Genomic DNA, 24446 nt, shown 5'->3' on the forward strand with positions numbered 1-24446 from the left:
ATATCTCAAGCACTGATCTTAGGAGCAGTTTAGTGGGGGTCAGAATCTTGTAGCCTCCAGCTGCATGACTCCTAAACCTTAATTTCTAATCTTGTGGCTAATTTGTTAGTCCTACAAAGGCAGTCTAGTCCCCAGGCAAGAAGGAACTCTGCTTTGGGAAAGGGGTGTTACCATCTTTGTTTTAATCTACAATCTATAAACTGAGTCTCTCCCAAAGTTAGTTTAGCTTACACCCAGGAATGATCAAGAACAGCTTGGAGGTTAGAAGCAAGATGGAGTCAACTAAGTTAGATTGCTTTCACTGTCTCAGTCATAATTTTGCAAAGGCGATTTCAGAAGCAGTTCTGCTTTTCATAGACCATAAATCGAGTGGGTAAAACAGCACCTTCTTTTGGTCATTTCCCTACTTTTTTCAAGATATCATCAGTGTGATTTTTTTCTTTTTTTTTTTTTTTTACTCTCTGAATTTCATCAGACTTCCAGTTAATTTTCTACAAAGCCCTACTGGAAAACATTGGCATAAATAATCAAAAATTGTAAACCAGTAGTATAACTCATGATGGATTAAAGTTATTCTTAGCCTGGGCAACATACCAAAACTCCATCTCTACAAAAAATTTAGAAATTAGCAGGGCATGATGGTGCTCACCTATAGTCCTAGCTAATCAGGAGGCTGAAAGTGAAGGATCCCTTGAGCCAGGAGTTTGAGGCTGCAGTAAGCTGTGATGGTGCCACTGCACTCCAGCTGGGTGATAGAGCAAGATTCTGTCTCTAAAAATTAAAATTAAATGAAAAAGTCATTCTCATTTTAATGAGAGTAACAAAGTGCTGAATGACTTTTTTCATCAAGTGGTCATTAAAATGCTGCTTAATGTTTCTTTTGTCTTGAGTTTCCTGGCTTTTGTTGTTGTTGAACCAGACTCTGAAGAAATAAAGCCAATGGGACGGGCACCCTGGCTCATGCCTGTAATCCCAGCACTTTGGGAGGCCAAGGCAGGCGGATCATTTGAGGTCAGGAGCTCAAGACCAGCCTGGCCAATGTGGTGAAACCCCGTCTCTACTAAAAACACAAGAAATTAGCCGGGCATGGTGGCATGCACCTTTAATCCCAGCTACTTGGGAGACTGAAGCAGGAGAATCGCTTGAATCCGGGAGGCGAAAGTTGCAGTGAGCCGAGATCCCACCACTACACTCCAGCCTGGGCAACAGAGTGAGTGAGACTGTCTCAAAAAAAAAAAAGAAAGAAAGAAAGAAAGAAAGATTAGTCATTCGAATTAATGTAAAGTGTGATATATGCCAGAAAGGCAAGGTAGAAGGCATGAAGAACTACATACTCCAGGGAGATCTGGAACATCCTGCCAGGGTCAAGTGAGGCTTCACTGAGGCAATGCCATTCCAGTTGGGAGCTGAAGATGGGCAGTTCCTAACCAGGCACGGAGTAGAAGCTCAGGCGTGTTCCAGCAGAGAATGGGTCGTGTGCCGTTTCTGTAGTATCAGGAAGGTTGCTATAACCAGGGGCCCTAAGAAGTGTTTCATAATAAACTTCACACAAATGGATTAGTAACTTTTGAAAGGCAAAATAGAAAAATGGGTCACAGCACTTAGCACAGAATCAGTACAAAATACAATCTCTGGCTTCTATTATGATCATTTTCCATTTCCACACACTGGCTCGCATCTCTCTCTGCAGAGCTGCAGTTCTACCCAGCCATCATCCAAAGAGGTTTCTGAGGACAGCTCACCTGTTCTCTCAGCCCCTATGCGTATTCCCAAAAATGCTCCGTGACATAGCAGAAGTGTTCCCTGAATAAATAAAACTAATTTATTGTTCACTCTACTTTATTTATTTTATTTTTATTTTTTGAGACAGAGTCTCGCTCTGTCACCCAGGCTGGAGTGCAATGGCGCGATCTCGGCTCACTGCAACCTCCACCTTCCAGGTTCAAGCAATTCTCCCACCTCAGCCTCCCGAGTAGCTGGGATTACAGACACCTGCCACCACACCCTGCTAACTTTTGCATTTTTAGTAGAGACGGGTTTTCACCACGTTGGCCAGGCTGGTCTCGAACCCCTGACCTCAGTTGATCCACCCACCTCGGCCTCCCAAAGTGCTGGGATTACAGGCATGAGCCACCACGCCCGGCCTGGTCACTCTACTAATAAGGGTTAAGCAGGTACTGTGCAGTCATCAACAGTGGCAGCTAACATTTGCTGAGTATGTGCATTGCGCCAGGGATAACTTTCAGGGAGTGATCTTTTTACAACAATTTCATGAGGCAGGTCCTTTTACTGCTATCATTTTACTAATGAGAACAGAGAGGAACAGGGGGGTCAAACAATGATTTTAGATCAAATACCTAGCAGGTGGCAAAATTGGGCTATGAATCCAAAAAATCTGTTTCTAGAGTGCGAGAGCTTAATCACTACTCCATAATTGCCTCTTCTAAGAAGGACAAAGCCCTTATTCACATGGAGGTCACAACTTACTTGGAAAGAAGCAGGAGATTGTGGAGATATAATAAACAAGTAAATAAATAAGCTGGAGAATTTCAGTATGTGGCTAATTTTACAAAGGAATTAAACAATGATATGACGCACAAGGACCAAGGGAGCCACAGAGCCTGCTGCTTTAGAAAGGGTACCTGGAAATGCCTTCTTAGGGAAGGGACCTTAGGGCTGAGATCTAAGAGATGGAAAGGAAACAACTTCAAGAAGAGGTAGAACCAGGTGAGGTGACTCATGCCTGTAATCCCAGCACTTTGGGAGGCCGAGGTGGGTGGATTACCTGAGGTCAGGAGTTTGAGACCAGCCTGGCCAACATGGTGAAACCTCAGCTCTACTAAAAATACAAAAATTAGCTCACTGTGGTGACACACACCTGTAATCACAGCTACTTGGGAGGCTGAGGCAGGAGAATCACTTAAACCGGGAGGCAGAGGTTGCAGTGAGCTGAGATCGCGCCATTGCGTGGCAGCCTGGGTGACAAGAGCGAGACTGCATCTCAAAAAAATATAAATAACTAACTTACTTGAGCTTCTTATGGATTTCATAATACTTATCTCTGAAAACATTTTGACTGTAAATTTAGGAATTAGGATGCAAGATCCCACATGTCCTCTAATGTTGCATGGTTGGTCTGAAAATAGAGTTAAGCTTAGTGTTGACTACTAGTATTGTTGCATGGACCAGTTGTTATGAAGACTGATAAATCACTGTTCTCTTCTGTAAAATACTGATACATAATATTTTATAGGCAATATTTAATAAATTGCCTGAATAATTTTTTAAGAAGAATGTTATACGAACTTTTCTTTGCAGCATGCATACATCATAGTGAAGCGGTTTCGTTGTCTGGGGTAAATACCCGGGCTTTGTCCTGCCATGCCAGGAAAATTTAGGACACAGACACACATGAGGAGTTTAGGAGCAGAGGTTTAATAGGCAGAAGACAGAGAAAGGAGAACAGTTCTCTCTCTAGTGAGAGAGAAGTGCTGCCGAGAGGAAAGACTGGTTGGCAGCAGAGTTCACCGGATTTTATAGCAGGCTTGAGAAGGCAGTGTCTGATTTACATAGCGCTCACAGATTGGTTCAACCTGGTGTGACGTTTACACGGCATGTGGAGAAGTCTTGTCACCCCCCACCATCCTGCCTGTCTTATTATGCAAATGGGCTTTCAACTTGGCTGTGCTATCTTGCCATCTCCTTTGGCTGGCAAAGGGAAGGGAAGATGGAGCTGCCATTTTGAACATGCCTAGTCCCAGAGAGTTCTTTCCTACTGGGATTCACCCCTGCAAGCTTTCAGTTTGCTTGTCTGTGTCTGCAGCTTGATTTTACAGGCTGTTAGTTGTTAGAAAATGATTTGGGGCTGCTTTTCATTAAAAAGAAAAATCCTACCGAGGACGCCAGTACCCTCACTATCTGTCTAAGTAACTTCTTCTTAACTCCTGCATCAATAGGAGTCAAGAGTAAAATAAGAGAGACTAGACTGCTATCCACCCAGTGAGAAAGGAGCATGGTTTATTCTAAGGTATTGGCAGTGGAAATAGAAAGAAGGAAACAGAGAAAGAATTTGTCTTAATACCAAATTGCATCTCACGGGGGATGAAAAGAACAGAGGATTCAAGGATAACTCCTAGACTTTTTGGCTTAGATAACTGTAAACGGTAGTCCCTCCTAAGGGAGACAAGGGAGGAGCATGTTTGAGGTGAAAGTCATGAGTTTCAGTTCGAATGTGAAGTTTGAAATACCTATCGGACCTTCACATTAAAGCATAAAGCACAAAGTTACATATGTGAAGAAGGACTAGAGATAGAAATCTAAGAGTCATGGACGTCGATGGTATATAAAGCTGTGGAGATCACCTAAGAGAGAAAAAAGAGAAGGGGACTCAGGCTGCAGTTGCTAGACTTCTCTGGCTAATTCTCCATGCCTCTATGCATCTCAGATTCCCTGTCAGTTCACTGCAGGCAAAGCAATAAGGATACATCCTGTCTCAGGCTGGAAGGATGTAGGACTCATACTCTTCCTTTTGCTTCATTCTTGTTTCCCTGCATTTCTGGCAGGTAAGGAGATATTTTTATTCTTTTCCCTAATAGATTCTCAAAAGAGATCAAATGATTGCTGAGGGCTTCCTGGAGAAAGAGAAACAATCATTCTTAGCTCACAGTTCAACTTTCCTTCCATTGAATCCCACATGTCCCCCTACAGATAAACCTTATTCATTTTCCTTTCACAATGTTCATGATAGTAGGGCCAGCAATGTTACTAACCTCTTTATGTAAACCCAATAAATTTGATTTGACATTTGAGCAGAGAAGTAAACAGGCACAAAACCGTATCTACCAGCCACATAATCGTATCTGAAAATCCAGTTTCGACACCAAGATTTAAGAGAACCCAGCAGGTCTTTTTGTCAATGAATCCACAAGTATTTGCCGGGTGCCCTTGAGGTGCCTGGTACTGGATGCAGCTGCTTTTGTGAGCAAGCCAGCAGGTTCTCTGCCATGAAAATAGAAATTTAATCACTTGTCCATCCAAGCATTTCCCTTCAGCTTTCCCAGGATGCTTTTTGTGAATGACTAACAGAATAGCTTCTGCAAAGACAGCCTGCAAATCCCAGCCGGAGGCCCTGGGAGGAAAGATGACTCAGCCACGCCTGACGTCAAAGCCTCCTTTTCTTTCAGAGGAGTAGGAAGAGAATGGCAATGGCCTGGGTAGAATGACCTAAATGCCCTCCTGAGTCCTGTGTGGGTCCTGCTTCCTCTTCCCCCACCTGGCAATGATGATTTCAACCCAAAGAAAGTTTAAACTGTCAAACTTGAACTTCACTGTCAAGTTAACTAAAAAACTAGAAACAGAAGCCTTCCTTCCTGTCAAACAATGTCAAATCCTTATTATGAGTTCTTTTTCACCAGAAAATATTGAAAGCATTTCTTTTTTTCCACAGGGTGTTTTATATTGCTTTGCATCTTAGTCTGTTTGAGCTGCTATAATGAATACCATAAACTGGGTGGCTTCAACAACAAACATCTATTTCTCATCATTCTGCAGCCTGACAAGTCCGAGATCAAGTTGCTGACAGCTTTCGTGCCTGGTGAAAGCCCTCTTTCTGGTTGGTAAGTGGCTGTCTTTTTGTTGTACCCTCACTTGACAGAGGATGGGTTGGGAGGCAGGAGAGCACACTAATCTCTTTTTGTAAAAAACACGAATTCCATCCTGGGGGCTCCACCCTCATGATCTCATCTAAACTCAACTACCCGCCAGTGGCCCCACCTCCAAGTACCATCACAGTGGAGGTTAGGGTTTCAATATATGAATTTGGGGTTGCATTCCATAACAATATGCTTATAACATCTCAACAGCAGCTGAGCGTGGTGGCTCGTGCCTGCAGTCCCAGCACTTTGGGAGGCCAAGGCGGGAGGATTACTTGAGCCCAGGAGTTTGAGACTGGCTTGGGCAACATAGTGACACTCTGCCTCAAAAAAGAAAAGTACGAAGAAAGAGAGAGAGAGGGTGGAGAGAGAAAGAAAGAGAGAGAAGGAGGAGGAGGGAAGGGGAAGGGAGGGCAGGGAAGGAGAAGAGAGGGGAAGGCAGGGGAGGGAAGGGGAAGGGAGGAGAAGAGAGGGGAGGGAAGGGGAGGGAAAATCTCAAAAATGACCTTTTCCAGTCTGCCTTTCACATCAGGATTTCCAAGGACTTTCCGAGATTATGCATAGGGCCATTTCACTGTTCACTGTGTTCGTTTTTCAAACAGAGCTTCGGGTATGTCAGGGCATTCACAGGGTACCATCCAACAAAACTCTGACATCCCTGTGCAAATAGTCAAATTTCAAATTTGTCCTTGGGAACTTTTTGGTTATCACACAATTCAGCCCCCAGGTATTTGTCCTGGGGTCTCCCACGTAAGCTATTCTCTAATTTAGTAACTCCCTGAGCGGTGTCATTGAATTCATTCTAAATCTTTCTCTTTTCAAGGAGCCTGCACAGCTAACTCACCAGTGAAACCCAAATTGTTTATGAACATCACGAATGGGCTATTTACCTCTGACGTCCTGATGGAAGTCATATGTCTGGCTATTCCAGCACCTACTAATCACTCAGTTCTTTGAAATTTTTATGGCATAAGAGTCCTTATGCCTCCTTTGGGCATTTTTGGATATATTAACTTTTCATTGCATCTTACAATTGTTTTGCAGCTATTGAGGGTGATAGATAAACTTACCTAATAGTCATCTTAATTTTTCCTTTTGTTTTTTAACTCCAAGTACCCATCGCAATGCCCTAAACTAAAGGTTCAACCAGTAAGAGTTTATTAGGTTGAATTGAACTTACCTTTTTGTAACTCTTGGAACTATAGTCTAATGGGATAAATTTAATGGTAGCATTTCAGATATTACAGCAGACGAGCAGCAAAGGTAATTTGGGATTAGAAGGGCTTTTGGAACGCCCGAACCTAGCCACATATATGCTATTGATGTGGAATGCTGGCCCTAATTACTCTGATGCTGGTCCTGCCCCAGTTCAGGTCTCCGTGTAATATTATCACCCAAACTCACTCAGGACTGTTCAGTAACAGGAAACCAATTACAAGGTACCAAATTAGAATGCGAGAAGGACTTGGCCTATGAACTCTTACACCAGCAGAGGGCACTTCCTTCTAGCATGCAAGTCTGCTAAGGAAAGCAAATTAGAATGAGAAGACGCCTGAAGACTGCTGGACACAATTACACAGAGATGTTTTCCAATCAGCTATGGAAAGCAAAAGAATGGCCCTTTCTGTCTCCAGATGGATAAAACTTTGCTCACTTGGAATTGGAATCCCAGTCCTTTGGGAAATGCTTAGAGTGAGCTGATAAACTCTTATTCTCTGACTCCCTTTCTAAAGTTTACGTAAACCTACATCTTCTGAATTCCATATTTTCATCTTATTTTAGATCTCCCTGTCTTTCCCCGTTGTCCTTAGGGGGATATCCCTGTACTGTTAGTATTATTAGTCTTACTGAGACTCTGCCTGTTTTTATCCTGGGGAAAATTTCAATCACATGTCTGATAACCTTTTAACTCTTTCTGATATTCAATCTGGAGTCTCCCAAATTTGGGTGTACACCAAGAAAGTGAGGGATTTCTAGGAGTTCATGCTAAACAGATTCAAACTCCAGGCATCTATTGGGGGAAAAAAAGGCGGTGTTATAAATAAGTGTTGTGGATCAGAAATAGGCAGATTGTTCTTGGTTATGATAATATAGAGGATTATAATTTAGGTGCAGAGAATCCCCAAATGAAGCATGGGGTAAGTGTTGGAGGCATGATGGCACTTCAGTTTTAGTTGTGTGGAACTCAACGTGTGATGGTAGCAATAATTATCCCAATTACAAAAAACCTGAGGTACAGAGGTTAAATAACTTGAGTAATATCACAGCTTATGATAAAGCTGAGATTTGGACTAAGTTCAGTCTGGCTGAGAAGTTTCTCTGCACTTCCTGCTGTTATCTTGGGCCCAAGTGTTGCTGCCTCTCAACTCCAGGAATCAGCAAATGTATTTCCACGGACTAGCTGTTTGTTTTCAGTAAGTTTTTCATCGGTCAACAGTGGTTTCAAAGTAGAACAAGAAAAGTGAGAGTTATCTGCATGAAATATATCTTCAATTTTCTTGAATGTCTTCGTCTCTTGTATATTTACTTCCTTATCCCATTCCTGAAATAAATCAAGTCAAATAAACTTTGCAACATGGTGTGTATAAACTGATCTTTCTACCACCTTGAATGAATTTTCATTTTTGGCCCCACCATGTGTCCAGCATACTTCCCACTGTGCTTTATCTCATTCTTCTTTTCTCAGAGGTCTGAACGGCAACTCTTTAGGGCCCTTCTCTTAGTCCTGAAACTCCTCAGAGGCTCAGACCACCCCTGGAAGGTTCCTGCTCCAAGTTTCTAGTTTCCAATAATCCCAACATCTTGCCTTTGTGTCCTAAAAGTGACAACTGCTTTATGCTGTCAATACCTCTGTGATACATCAGGATTCCCTTTTAGCTATTTAAGTTCTCTATCCTGGGCCAGCCATGGTGGCTCATGCCTGTAGTTCCAGCAATTTGGAAGGTGAGGCAAGAGGATTGCTTGAGGCTAGGAGTTCAAGACCAGCCTGGTCAATATCGTAAGACCTCATCTTTGCAAAAACAAAAAAAAAAATTTTTTTTTTGGTCTTTTTGAGACAGAGTCTCCAGCTCAGGCTTGAGCACAGTGGCACCATCTTGGCTCACTGCAACCTCAGTCTCCCGGGTTCAAGCAATTCTCCTGCCTCAGCCTCCTGAGTAGCTGGGATTATAGGCGCCCACCACCACGCCTGGTTGATTTTTGTATTTTTGGTAGAGACAGGGTTTCACCATGTTGGCCAGGTTGGTCTCGAACTCCTCTGACCTCAGGTGATCCGCCCACCTCTGCCAAAAAAATTTTTAAATCTTCTATTCTGTTTAACCAATTGTTTATATTAAATTCTGTCTGTTTAAGTAACTAACATCTGTTTTTATGACAGGATCCTAACTGATACAGTAATGGTTATTAGGAATTGGAATTATCTGCCCTCCTATGGCTCACATATGTCTTCCTAAGGCATCTGAAGTATGCGATTTTCCCTGTTCATCTAAATCCAATCAGCACAATGACATCAATGCTGTGGACTAGTGTGCTATTCTTTGGAATGTCAAAATAATCAAAATCTCTGCAGACACAATATGGCAGATGGTAAGGGAGTTGACATGGCCCTGCGCATTCACTAAGAAAGTATACTCTGCCCTGCCAGGAAAAAGCAAACTCCTTCTGGCAGTCTTTGCAAGTTGGTGTGGAAGAAATAGCATTTGCTGGGTCAATCACTTCATACCCAATATCCAGGGACTGCAAGGTTTATATTAGCAAAGGTACTATATTTGGAACAGATGCTACAACTGGATTCACTGTCTTAGTAAGTTTATGAAAATCCGCAGGCATTTTCTAACATCTTGCTTTCTTTTGCACAAGCCAAATAGGCAAAATAAATGTGAATATGACAAATGTCACCACCCCTGCATCTTACAAGTCTTCTAAAAGGACCTTGAGGTCCTTTTGGAAAAAGGCTTAGAGGAAGACTTAGAGCATATACTTGTAACTGTGTGATGTGTGTGTGTGTTTAAATCAAACACTAATTCTATCTTATGAGCATCTACAATATATGGGGCATTGAGTAAAAAATGAAAAGATCATGAGACAAGGAAGTTGCCCTCAAGGAGTGATTTTTTGCTGGGAGTGACTGACAAGTAGAAGTAAATATATACGGATAAATTGCAACACAATCATTAAGTGGCATAATAGAGTACAAAATTAAGTAACAAGGAGTATTTTATATAGGCGTGGCACAGGCCAGGCATGGTGGCTTAGGCCTGTAATCCCAGCACTATGGGAGGCCGAGGCGGGCGGATCACCTGAGGTCAGGAGTTCAAGACTAGCTGGACCAACATGGAGAAACCCCCGTCTCTACTAAAAAACAAAAAATTAGCTGAGCGTGGTGGCGCACACCTGTAATCCCAGCTACTCGGGAGGCTGAGGCTGGAGAATCACTTGAACCCGGGAGGTGGAGGTTGTGGTGAGCTGAGATCGTACCATTGCACTCCCGCCTGGGGCACAAGAGCGAAACTCTGTCTCAAAAAAATTAAAAAAAAAAAATGTTTTAAAAAAGAGTGGCACAGATTGCATCTTAACACCATGAGTTTGGGCCTTTTGCCAGAACTGGATAAACACTTTAAACTCCTCAAAGGCAGCCCAGTCTTGGTTTTACTACTTTGCCCTTTGGAATAGGGACTGACTTCAGCACCAACCTCAGACAAGAAGCTCACTGTCTGGTGATCTCATTACTGTCACAGATGCTGTTTCCACTCTTCTAATGAGGCTTCAGTCTCCCATTTAAACAAGAAGAAAGAGAAGGAAGAGAGGAAGAGGAAAGAAAAGAAAAAGAAAGAAAATAAAGAGAAGGCTGAAAACAACAACAAAAAAACCTGCTTTAAATGTGCTCTGCACTGGAAGTCGCAAGTGAGGGTGTTTTTTAACCTTAGGTAAAGATATCTTTAATAGCAGGTTCCTTGTTCCTGGTTCACCCAGATAAAAGCAGATCAAAAAAGCCAGTACATGAGGGACAGGCTGAAATGAAAGCTTGATAGAAAATACGACATAAATTTTTGGCCACATCTTCTATAAATTGCCTGGGGCTCTCGACACTATATTTAGCCTCCTGAATTCAAGTCTATGCCCCAAATATAGTAACTAAGAGGAGAAGCCTGATGTAACTGACATACAGGCGGCTGAGTATCTCTGAAGGGTGTAATTCACACACATCAATACCAGTCATTCCCATTTTTCTGCGTCACTCACTCTCCAGGGACAATTTTAAATCATCTGTGGGTAGATAGTTCAGCCAACGAAAATTTAAAATGCTCATAAAATAACTCCTGTACAAATAAAACCAATGCCCATAAGGACATCTTATTATCCTTTTTGTACCTCTTTCTCTCTATTTGCTTCCTCCTTTAGCACATAGTAATAGTCATTCATCCCAAAATGGGCTCACCAGATCCTGATTAGGTACTCATACCTTCAGAAAATGTTTAGTGACCATTGCCATGCACCAGGGCTTTTTGCTAAGCTCTAGGGATACAATGATGATCAACATAGAGCTCCTGATCTCAAGAAAATCATAGTCTAGAGGAGAATACAGATAAATAAACAGTCAATATTAAAGAGCTGAGATAGGAAAGCACTAGAATAGTAGGGAAGCACCTAACCATTAAGTGCTGGTAGGAGGTGTATTAGTCTGTTCTCATGCTGCTAATTAAGGCATATCAAAGACTGGATAATTTATAAGGGAAAGAGGTTTAAGGGACTCACAGTTCCCCATGGCTGGGGAGGCCTCACAATCATGGCAGAAGGCAAATGAGGAGCAAAATCACATCCTCAATCACGTCACGGCGGCAGAACAAGAGAGCCTGTGCAGGGGAACTGCCCTTTATAAAATCATCAGATCTCATGAGACTTATTCACTATCATGAGAACAGCACAGGAAAGACCCGCCCCCATGATTCAATTACCTCCCACCGGGTCCCTCCCATGACATGTGGAGATCAGGGGAGCTACAATTCAAGATGAGACTTGGATGGGGACACAGTCAAGCCATATCAGCAGGAATCAGGGAAGGCCTCCTGAAGCTGAAAAGAATTTAATGTCAGGCTTTTATTCAACAAATATTTCCTGAGTACCTACTCTGCGTAAGCACTGTGACAGACCTTAAGGAGACAGTAATAAATAACACAAAATCCCCGACCTAGGAGAGCTTATTGAAAGAGATTGACAAAAAAGGAACAATAATTATATGATATAGCTTTAGGTAGTAATAACTGCTAAAAGCAACTAAAGCAAAGCAAAGAAAGTAAAAAAAGATAAAGAACATAAAATAAAATACAGTGCATTTTATTTAAAAGTTTAAAACTAAAGAAATAGAAAATGATGAAACAGGAACAGTCACTTTCAGTGGGAGGCATTCAAGCATCAAATGGAGTCAGATAAGGAAGTCAACCATTGGCTCTTTTTATTTTAATTTTTAGAAATAGGATCTTGCTATGTTGCCCAGCCTGGTCTCAAACTCCTGGGCTCAAGCAATCTGTCCATCTCAGCCTCCCAAAGTGCTAGGATTATAGGCGCGAACCACTGTGCCTGGCCAATTATTAGCTCTTTATTGCCAAATGGTGTTTGTAACAAACCATCGGGAAGCCTCTGTGAGGTACAACACTGAGCTTGTACTGCCCACACGTTTAGGGATCTTGGCTGGGTAGCTTTGCTGATCTTGGCTGGGCTCACTCACAAATTAGTGATGGAAACCAATGCAACCAGAGCAAAACAGACACAGGGGAGAACAACTTGAGGCTAGAGATGTTGGCAGGAGCTAGATTAACATAGGGAATGGTAAAGAATTGGAATGTGAGTTAAGGTATGATGGGAAGCCTTTGGAGATTTTTGAGAAAGGAAGAGGCATGATGTGATTATTGTTTGAAAAAGATCACTTTTTAACTAGAGGATAGGTCACAGTGAGTCAAGAGTGGAAGTGATGAGCTAATTTTATTTATTGTTATAAAGGCAATATCTTGGCAATAAATGTTGGTGGCTTAGATTAGAGTAGTGAAGGCAGAGGTGATGGACATAGTCAGATTTTCTTTTTTTTTCTTTTTCTTTTTTTTGAGATGCAGTCTTGCTCTGTCACTCAGGCAAGAGTGCAATGCATGATCTTGGCTCACTGCAACCTCTGCCTCCCGGGTTCAAGCAACTCTCCTGTCTCAGCATCCCGAGTAGCTGGGACTACAGGTGCCCACCACTATGTCTGGCTAATTTTTATATTTTTACTAGAGGAAGAGTTTTGCCAAATCGGTCAGGCTGGTCTCGAACTCCTGACCTCAGATGATCCACCTGCTTCAGTTTCCCAAAGTGCTGGGATTATAGGCTTGAGCCACTGGGCCCTGCCAGAAATAGTCAGATTTTTAAAAAACATTTTGAAGATACATCCAGCAGATCTTAGAGGTGGACTGCAGGTGGGTCAGTAAGGGAGAGGATAATCCAGCCCTAGAAGTGGATTCTGTAGGCTGGACTTGTCAGGCACCCCTGCAACAACATACAGTAGATTTCCTTGGTTGCCCCAGAGAGTTGCCCAGAGAAGTGACATTGCCCTGTTCTGCCACACTGACAGCTGTCACCAGCAGATTCAATATAAGAGGCCTATTCTTCACCCCTGGCTGCCAGTGGGACCCAAAAAAGACGTGAGCAGGCTCAAGGGTTGGCAGTCTCGGACTTGAATCCAGTCCCTGCAAGCTACCAGCAGTGTGGGCTTTGCAAAGCTTCGCCTCACTGAGTCCCAACCTCCTCTTAAAGTAGGGGTAATACAATCTACAATACAGTAAAGTAGGGGTAATACAATCTACTTTTCAGGTCCATTGTGAGGACCAAGTTGGAAAACTCTATAGACAAGCACCTACCAGGATGCCTATACTCTCCCACATTGGATACCACCATTAAGCGAATGAAGGCAGCCATCTCCAGGAATCAGTGGTTCTGTGAGTTGTTTAATAAGTACTTGCTGGAAAATTATTTCTGGCACTCAAATACAATTATGAAATACCAAGTTCAAAGGTCTCTTTACAATAGGAGTTTCCAGAACCTGCAATGGGCTAAAGATGTGATGTGATTCTCCATGAGAAAGAAGAGAGTATGCAAATATTCTAAATGCTTCTCAACTATTTTCATAGGACCCTTATTTTCTTAAATATCTCCTGAGATGACTTGGACATTTCACATCTGGGGAAATAGTGGTATAAAAGCTTTGTGGGCTTTTTTTTTTTTTTTTTTTTTTTTTTTTTTTTTTTTTTGAGACAGGGTCTCACTTTGTCACCCAGGCTGGAGTGCGGTAGCATGATCCCGGCTCACTGCAATCTCCACCTCCTGGGTTCAAGTGATTCTCCTGCCTCAGCCTCCCAAATAGGTGTGATTACAGGCACCCATCACCACGTTCAGCTAATTTTTTGTAATTTTAGTAGAGGCCGGGTTTCACCATGTTGGCCAAGCTAGTCTTGAACTCTTGACCTCAAGTGATGCGCCTGCCTCAGCCTCCCACAGTGCTAGGATTATAGGTGTCAGCCACCATGCCCAGCCAGTACAAAAGCTGTGTATTTCAAGCCCCAAGTGTTTAGCAGAAATAGCCAGTAGCCCACTTGCCCTCTCTGAAGAGAAGTGAATGTAACAGGATCTAGTCCCAGGCTTCAGAGCTGCCAGGAGTGGCAGTTCAGAAAAGTGGAATCTAAGGCCAAGTCTAAGAGGTCCAATTTCAGGCAAAAATGCTTGAGCAACATGGAACTGAGAAAAGAAGGCAAGCAGGGAATCTGGCATTAGAGGTCCGAGAGCAGAGGTGAAAAACCAGAATCCCAAAGGTAGAAACAGGACAACAAAAGAGAAGAGGGAGAATGGAGAGGATAGTTGAATAGAGGCCAATAAAAAAGGAAAGAAGTTCAATCTTAGTTCAAAGCAAATATTGTGACTGTGGGAACGTGGCCCTCTTCTTCCTATCCTTGGCGTGTTCTATCTGGGCTATGGGCAGGACCTAAAGAGGCAAGTTGTGATTAGATAATTGGGATGTTCGCATGGACTTGCTAACTGGACAGAAATGGGTTGGTGCCAGGGGTATCTCTTTTGGAGCACCAAACATGTAGAGGCCCCAAGGAGAGGTTAGGGGAGGTGGGATCCAAGCAGGAATGCTCAGAGGAGGCCATTGAAGGACCCCAAAGATTAATAACTTGTTTCTCACTGTTGCGTGAGGTTAGCCCCATTTGGCCCAAAGCTCTAACCTTTTACTGTAGCTCACGTGTTCATAAAGGAGCCCTGTGCGGGACCCTCCATACCTCTAAGGACACCCAGGACTTTGAAGTTCCCAAAAGACACACCCACATCTCTGTCTTGACCTCCTCCTCATGTTCAAACTTCCATTCCTCCATTTTGAGCATATTCTTGGCCAATCTAAGAATATACAAAAATCAATTTTTAAAAACATCATGAGCCAGGAATTTGGCCTTTACTCAGCTGTTTCTTTGGCAAAGTTCCTCAACGCATCTGTCATCAACCAACTCACCACTCTCCCGAACCAGTTTTTTCTCTGACTGCAGTGTGTATGCTTCAGAAGACTGTCTGCTATCACTGCATCAGCTCAATTCCACTCAGTCAAGTCCTCATCACTGGATTTGGCTGACATGTGTTGAGCAGGCCTTGTCAGGCATTGAACTAAGCTCTGACATGCTTTACTTAATTTATTTAATTCCCACATCCCCACAACAAACTTAAAAGGGAAGGAGATAATTTTCTTTTCCAGTTTCACTGATGAGAAAACTGTGAAGTTGGGCAAAACCCAAGTTCCCACAGAAAGTAAGTGCCTGAGCTGGGATTCTAACCCAGATCCGAGTGCACAACCTTACACAGGATGTTAAATAAGAAATCGTAGTCCAATTCCAATGCTGAACTGGGAATCTGGAGGTGTGGGTTCCAGTTCCAACTCTACAATTTGCTTTCCAGTTGCAAAGTCACTCACTGGGCCCCTTTCTCCCTTAAAACAGAGGCATGTGATTATGACATACATACTGAAAGCCCTTTCAGTGACAGACTAGTCTGTATCTGTAGATCATAACAGTCGTTGGTCCCTGTGCTTATTTTTCTAAATTTAATGCACCCACCCCAATCTCATCTTGAATTGTAGCTCCCATAATTCCCATGTGTTGTGGGAGTGACCCGGTGGGAGGTGATTGAATCATGGGGGCAGTTTCTCCCATACTGTTCTCATAGTAGTGAGTAAGTCTCATGAGATTTGATGGTTTTATAAGAGGTTTCCCCTTTCACTTGGCTCTCATTCTGTCTTGTCTGCCACCAGGTGAGATGTGCCCTTCACCTTCTACCATGATTGTGAGGACTCCCAGCCACATGGAACTGTGAGTCCATTAAACCTCTTTTTCTGTGTAAATTACCCAGTCTTGGGTACATCTTTATCAGCAGCATGAAAATGGACTAATGCATAAAGGTTTAGGATTTTTTCCTTCTATTCAGTTTTTTGAAGCAGTCTGGGGCATTTCCCTGGATTCTCTTCATTCTGTGTTTTCATTCCCAGGATCCATCTCCCTTCCCCAAAACACTTTCATTTCTTTGAGGGTGACTCCTACTCTGCCCTCTGAGGTGTGGGGCAGGCTCTTGGCAGTGGGGTACTTCTGGGCGCCTGCCTCCTTCCACAGACATGGAAGGGTGCCTTCATCTACCCTGAACAGCCAGGACTGGGCATGACACCATTCCAGAGTCATTCCGATTTAAGCTCACTGACCTCAGGACACTAGACACCACGGATGATCTCAGATCAAATCTTGTGATGCTTTGGGAGCTACAGTTCAGGGGTAGCAGAAGCTACGTTACGTGGTATGGCATCTGTGCTGGCTGCAGCTTCCTAGCCATACTGCTTCTGTAGAGTGACTTTGGCTGCTGTCCTGCAGCTGAGCTCCTTAGAGCTGCCCTGGGCCCTGCGCTTTTCCCAGTCTGGTTTTCTTGACTCCTCATCAATGTGATGTGCTTGCTAGTGTCTTTTCAGTTCTTCTTCCCTCCCTTTCTCTTTCTCCCTTCTTTTCTCTCTTTCTTTCCTGTTTATATTAGAGCCATTGCTTGCTATCAAGAACCCTGGGTAATACTACTATTTAGGTTTGAGTTTACATGCCAAGTATATTCTGGTGTTTGAGATACTTTTTCCACCGATTCTTCTGAAACTAATCTTTTAAAATTGCCTTCAGGCCGGGCGCCGTGGCTCACACTTGTAATCCCAGCACTTTGGGAGCCCGAGGTGGGCGGATCATGAGGTCAGGAGATCGAGACCATCCAGGCTAACACGGTGAAACCCCGTCTCTACTAAAAATACAAAAAATTAGCCGGCTGTGGTGGCGGGCGCCTGTAGTACCAGCTACTTGGGAGGCTGAGGCAGGAGAATGGCGTGAACTCGGGAGGCGGAGCTTGCAGTGAGCCGAGATCACGCCACTGCACTCCAGCCGGAGCAACAGAGCAAGACTCCATCTCAAAAAAAAAAAAAAAAAAAATTACCTTCAAATTCACTTTATAAATCATACACACAAAGCTGGTCTCATTAAACTGACATGCCTTATTTTTACCTAAAAGGTTTTCACCTAAGCCAATCATCCACCATATTCTCCAGGTGTCACTTTAAGAGATTTCCAAATACCAAGGTGCCGACCAGTGATTTGGCTGCTTCAGCAGCTGGCAGGCAAGTGAGAAAACACTGCTGTGGTGCTCGTTTCCTAGGGCCAGTTTTGGCTTGAAATTGAGACCCCTGCGGACCTCTCCCATCCCAAGGTTGCTGCTCTGTTACAAACTCATTCATTTCTGCCATTAGCATAATTCACCCAAGTCCTTTTTGTACTTAAGGTATTACTAAATAAGGGATGTATGAACAGAAAAATGGATGAAGGAGTGAATAAAAGAACAATTTTTCCAGCTTTCCTGGATCTTAAATTCAAATATTTGAACAATGTCAACCATGATCCAGCCTTGGTTTAATTAACTCTTATTTCTTCGTGTATGAGGTGTCTGGCCTAAATACAATGTCATCCACTGGAATTGTGAAAGGGATCCTTGGAAGCTGTTTCAAGAACTCCATTTTGCTGTGGCCCTGTAAATATCTCTAACATGAGGGAAAGAAGTGGACACAGTGGTATAATGGCTAGAAGTATGAGGCCCCCACATGATTTCTAGATTTTTTAATTTTTTTATATTTTTTCCAAGACAGAGTCTTGCTCTGTTGCCCAGGCTGGAGTGCAGTGGCATGATCTCAGCTCATTGCAACCTCTACCTCCTGGGTTCAAGCAATTCTCCTGCCTCAGCCTCCTAGTAGCTCGGATTACAGGTGCATGCCACCAGGTCTGGCTAATTTTTGTATTTTTAGTAGAGACGGGGTTCCACCCTGTTGACTAGGCTGGTCTTGAACTCCTGACCTTGTGATCCACCCATCTCGGCCTCCCAAAGTGCTGAGATTACAGGCGTGAGCCACCACGCCCAGCCAATTTCTAAATATTTTTGTCTACCAAATTGAGAAAAAGAGAGAAAGGGGAGAAAAAGAAAAACCAAATATAAACCAAGCTAGCCTTCTCCATAAAGTGACATATTTTTTAACTTCAGAAAAAAATTATATTAGGATAATAGATATAGCTATAGAAATATACTTAATAGGTTTTTTTTGTTTTTGAGAAAAAAGAATCTAGAAATTGTAGAGTCAATTCAACTCAACATATTAATACAACAAGTATTAATTGGAAAACTACTATGGATTTATTCATTTGTTCTTTCATGCAATAAAAATCTGCCCCTAGGACATACCCTACTGTGAGCTGTGGGTACCGAGAGACCAGTTCCTGCCTTCTGGGGTGCCTCAGAGTTTAGTGGGGGATTTGATACATATGCTGACACAACAGCTACTTAAGAACTAAGTTAGCAGAACAAAAAAGAAGAAGCACCCTGCTTTACCTGGGAAGGTTGAGAAAGTGATGCTGGGTACTAAAGATGAGAAGATATCCTCAGGCAGGTAGAAAAGGGGCCTGTATTAGTCCATTTTCATGCTACTGATAAAGACATGCCTAAGAGTGGAAAGAAAAAAAGGTTTAATTGGACTTATAGTTCCACATGGCTGGAGAGGCCTCAGAATCATGGCGGGAGGTGAAAGGCACTTCTTACATGGTGGCGGCAAGAGAAAAATGAGGAAGAAGCAAAAGCAGAAACCTCTGATAAACCCATCAGATCTCATGAGACTTATTCACTATCATGAGAATAGCACAGGAAAGACCAGCCCCGTGATTCAATTACCTCCCCCTGGACCCTCCCACAACATGTGGGAATTCTGGGAGATACAATTTAAGTTGAAATTTGGGTGGGGACACAGCCAAACCATATCAGGACCTTTTGGGACCCTACTGCATGGCAGGCTCTTTACTAAGCAGCATTCTAGCTACTGCAAATATGGAATTTCTGCCCTCAAAAAGTACACATTATAGTGAGGGAGAAGACGGAGAAGACAGATGCAATAAATGCATGAATACATGAACAAATAGGTAAGCAACCAAACCAACCAATAGAATAATTTCAAATAAAGTAAGTGTTATAAAGAAAATAAAACAGGGTTATGGGCAAGACAGTGACAGTGGGGAGACAGTTTGCTACTGAACTGGGGTGATCAAGGAACAGCTCTCTGAGGAGGTGATGTACAAGCTCAAACGTACAAAAATGCAGAAGGAAGAAAACACATCATATGTTAGGAACACAGCTGGATGTGGGGTACTGGGATCAGGAAGGAAGGAGAAAACATGAAAAGAACTGGTTCTTAATGAGAACACATGGACACAGGCAGGAGAACAACACCCACTGGGGCCTGTGGGTGGCGACGGGGGTGGGGAGGGAGAACATCAGGATAGATAGCTAATGATGTGGGGCTTAATACCTAGGTGATGGGTTGACAGGTGCAGTAAACCACCGTGGCACATGTTTACCTATGTAACAAACCTGTGTGTCTTGCACATGTATTCTGGGATATATATATATATATATATATATAAAACCAGATATATATACCTGGTTCCACAGCAAGGAATGTGGACATTTTCCCATGGGTAACAGGACCATTGTGGGGTTTACAGCAATAGAGGGGATAGATCTGATTTGTATATTAGCTGTACTGTGCTTCATCCCAAAGAAATCGCTAGGCCTTGGGCCTGGGTTTGGAAATTCCTCTCAAGTTCTTCTACATTGGAAACACTAAAACAATAAGCAGTGGGCAAACAATGAAAGCTATGTCTGATGCTTTTCAATGCAACATAATATATCCCTGATTATATTCCTGCCCAAGACTCTGAAGCCAGACTTATACAGAAATAACCACAAAAGTCGCATGCGATGAGATCTATGGAACATCCTGAAACGAGAGTTCCCCTTATCACCCTCAGAGGATGTTTGACAGGGGTGTAGCTCGCTCCTTTAGCCACCCTGCTGCTAAAACCCTTAGAGGGAGCATGCAGATGGGCAGGTACAGAGGCCATGGGGAGCACTTTTGGGCTCTGGCTCCACAGCAGTGTCTAGGAGTGGGTGTCTTGAACTCCCAAAGCCCAAGTAGGTGTGTGTTACAGTGTGCTCTTTCAGCTTTGCTGTCTGCAAACAGCTTGTGTTAATCAGCTCAATTAGACATTATCAAGAGGGCAGACGGCCAGTGTGACAGCTTTCTGTATCCCAAGTTCTTGCCCAGTGTACTGGAAAAATCAGATCACATGTGGGCTTGAAGGATGAGTGCAAGGTTTTATTCAGTGGTGGAGGTGGCTCTCAGTGAGATGGGTGGGGAGTGGGAAGTGGAGATGGAGTGGGAAGGTGGTCTTCCTCTGAAGTCAGGCCGCCCAGCAGCTGTACTTCCCGCTGACTGCCCTGGCCCACTCCCCTTCTCTGTTTCTCTGCCACGTGTTCCTACATTGCTGGTCTGCTGGTGTCTGCTGGTGTGTTCCTCTGCTCCTCTGAACATTCAACCACTTGTGTATGTGCCCACTAAGTTTGCAAGTTTATATGGACACAGGAATGGGGCATGGCAGGCCAGCGTGGTCTTGGAAAATGCAACATTTGGGCACAAACACGGGAGTGCCTGTTCTCACTTAGGTCCACGGTCACAGGCCTGAGGGTGGAGCCCTCGCCAGGAACCCCGCCCTTTTCTACCCAGCACTTCCCTGACCCCCCCTCCCACCGTATCAATACCTTATAGTATTTGGTTTCAGAAAGACATACAAATAAATTAAAGAGCATAATAATGCCTCCTATCCACACCACACTCTGCAGAATGTGGAAGAAGGGGTGCTGCAGGCTTCCAGGAAGTGGAGAAGCTTCCTCAAGAGGGGAGAAAATAGTGCCCTGGGCTAGACAGTGTGACCCTGGTGTCACTTCCCTGCTATAAGTGTCCTAAAAGCAAGAGCACAGGTATCAGGAGATTTAAGGGCCTGTTCCTTTAAGAGATGTTCTTTCCATTTAAGGCAGAATATCAACAAGTTTCAAATGTGCAGTTGATTCAACATCTGCATTGAGCACACAGGAGTTTCTCTTACTCTTCTCCCTCCCTCCTCCTCTTCCTTCTCCTCTCTTTCCTCTTTTAATAACCTTCTGAAAATGTAAAGAACATTCCTACCTTCCTGGCTGACCACACAAAAATAGTCCACAGGTTGGATTTGGCCCAAGGACCATAATTTGCAGATCCCTGAGTTACGGTCTCATAATTCCTGGTGGAACAGATATGATCATTATAACACTTTTCACACACATAAATTCTTCCACGATATATGCTGTTTACCTGTGTCATCCCATATTGGATATTATGTTTACTTTTCATTTTTTCTGAATACCATTTGAATTTTTGTAAAAAACAAAGAAATTTTACTAGGGATTTTTATTTATTTCTTTAAACATTCCAATACTGCTCAATCTTTTAAGAGTTTGAAAATGGAGTCCATGGCCCCAGAGAAGTAAAATATCATATTATGCCTTATTTACTGTCTTGTGGAGGGACAGGCTGGCTGTATCATATAAGGTAGCCAGGTCAGATCAGACTCTCAGAACACTCGGACTCCTGTGTTTCAGGGATCACAGTTGGTCTATGGCCTTCTGAACCTGGGCAAAAATGAGGCTTATTTTGGGGTTATTCTGAATATGTCAAAAGAAGAGATTGTCTTAAGCCTAAGAATTTGTCTATGATTAAGTTCCCATTTTGTGAGATTTGTCCATTTGGCATCAGGGATGATATTAGCCTTATACTTGCTTTGTTTGGTGAAGCAAGAATTTGTCCTTCCCAGTTGTAAGCAGTGGAAAGAAGTCAAGAGAGAGCCTACGGGGAAGTGGGGGAGGAAGACCACCGGGGGGACACACCTCAACTTATTCACAGAAAGAAACCCTCTCTTTTGAATATACTATGTAATAAATGGTATTGACATGCAATTTCTTTATTTTTTTATTTTTATTTTTTGTGAGACAGTCTCACTCTGTCTCCCAGGCTGGAGTGCAGTGGTGAGATCTGTGCTCACTGCAACCTCTGCCTCCTGGTTTCAAGCGATTCTCATGCCTCAGCCTCCTGAGCAACTGGGATTACAGACACGCACCAACCTCTCTATCCCCCTATCCTCCCCACGGTCTCCATTATCCCCATCCCCCACCCCGGCTAAATACGTATTTTTAGTAGAGACAGGGTTTCACCACGTTGACCAGGCTGGCCTTGAACTCCTGGCCTCAAATGATCAGTCTGTCATGGCCTCTCAAAGTGCTGAGATTACAGGCATGAACCACCGTGGCTGGCCTTGAAGTGCAATTTCTATAACCAGCTTACAAAATGCTGCCCCAGTTCTGGGCCTTTTTCTTCAATGAAGCTATTTTAGGCAACATAAAACTTCTTCCCTACAATAGGGTTAGGATAGCGCTTTTGCTGCTTATCAGAGAGCTGCAGAAGAGAAACCAAGAACAGCAGCTAGCATTTCTGGAGCACTTACCAGGTGCCAGACCCTGTCCTGAGCACTGATGAGGAAACCGAGGCAGGGAGTAGTTACCTGCCAGAAGCCACACAGCTGGCAGGGGACAGAGTCAAGTCATGAACCCCAGCACTTCAGGTCCAAAACCCACCTTATCGATTAACTCAGGAATTCTAGGTGCTAATTTTGAGATGTTGTTAAATGGCTTCTGTAAAGCAATTCCCGCGGCCTCGAAAGGCTAAGCAGCCAACAAGGCTGGGCAAGCCTGCCTCTCACCAGTCCCATGCAGGTCTACGGTCCCTGCTCCCTGCAGGGCAGTCCTAGCAAGGCTGATGGGCAAGCTGCCTTTAGAACCTTCGAATCGGCAAAATTGCCAGTCATACATACTTACCCTTTGCTTACTGTCCCCTTCCCCTGAGAACATGGAGATACGTTTTGAGTCAGAAGAAACAAAGCCTGAAGTGTACTAATTTCAAATATTGGCTGAGAGCTTTTACTCAGCCGTGTCAATTCTGGCTCTCACCACATAATCCCAGGAAATTGAGAAGCCCTGACCTTCTCACAGACCCCACTGCATTCTGCCCCCAAAACACCTTCCCAGACTTTCCCTCCAACTGTCCCCTTCCTGGTGCCCACAATTGTTTTCTTTTCTTTTTTTCTTTTTCTTTCCTTTTTTTTTTTTTTTAATTGATCAAGATGGAGTTTCGCTCTTGTCGCCCAGGCTGGAGTGCAATGACACAATCTCCGCTCACTGCAACCTCCGCCTCCCAGGTTCAAGCAATTCTCCTGCCTCAGCCTCCCGAGTTAGCTGGGATTACAGGTGTGCACCACCACACCTGGTTAATTTTTTGTATTTTTAGTGGAGACGGGGTTTCACCATGTTGGCCAGACTGGTCTCCAACTCCTGACCTCAGGTGATCTGCCCACCTCGGCCTCCCAAAGTGCTGAGATAACAGGCGTGAGCCACCGCAGCCAGCCTCTATGACTGTTTTCGCATACCAAACTACTGAACAATAGCATCTGAACTGTGTTGTGTCGGGGGTCCCCAGTACCACCTGAGGCTCGATGATTCCCTAGAAGGACTTACAGGATTCTGAAGCTGTTTTAATCACAGTTACAGTTTATTGCAGTGAAAGCATATAAATTAGAATGAGGAAAAGGGAAAAGGCACATGGGGGGGAAGTCCAGGAGAAGCCAGGCATAAGCTTCTAGCTTCCCTTCAGTGGTGTCACAGGAGGATGCATTTAATTCTCCCAGCAACACGTGGCAACCTATGCAAAGTTCTGCCAACCAGGGAAGCTCACCAAGCCTCCGTGTCTTTTGGTTTTACCTAGACACCAGTTACCTAGGCATGCAGCACCCATGTGACTGACCTCAGCCACCCAGACTCCAGCCCCCTCACCCGGAGCAAAAACAGTGTTTGGTATAAATCACAAAACTAAGATCAACCTATCTGGTCACACTGATACAGCATGGCCCAAGGCTGGGGTATGCAGAACATTCTTATCAGGCAAAACATTCCAGGGGCTCAGACGTTATATCTCAAGAGCCAGCCAGTTCTGGAGGCAGGTTTTTAAATGTGCAGAGCTTGAGCAACCTAGACACGCAGAGTTAACCGTTTCCAGTACAGGTTGTCAGCAAAGAAAAGCAAATCTCCTCAAATGGCTCCATCAACAATATCAAGGAAGGCTGGGCATAGTGGCTCACACCTGTAATCCCAGCACTTTGGGAGGCCTAGGCGAGCAGATCACTTGAGGTCAGGAGTTTGAGACCAGCCTGGTCAACACGGTGAAACCCTGTCTCTACTAAAAATATAAAAAATTAGCTG

At 43.7% G+C, this 24446-nt stretch overlaps 1 long non-coding RNA gene across 1 annotated transcript; it reads left to right on the forward strand.

Annotated features, from left to right (window-relative positions):
- The first annotated feature begins 5196 nt into the window (after positions 1-5196).
- On the forward strand, positions 5197-8410 carry LOC105481314 (uncharacterized). The gene is made up of 3 exons (XR_986895.3): positions 5197-5246; positions 5447-5615; positions 6475-8410. It is a non-coding gene; the product is annotated as an uncharacterized lncRNA (long non-coding RNA).
- Positions 8411-24446: the final 16036 nt, after the last annotated feature.

Source organism: Macaca nemestrina, chromosome 11, assembly GCF_043159975.1.
Source record: "Macaca nemestrina isolate mMacNem1 chromosome 11, mMacNem.hap1, whole genome shotgun sequence".
Lineage (NCBI taxonomy): Eukaryota > Metazoa > Chordata > Mammalia > Primates > Cercopithecidae > Macaca > Macaca nemestrina.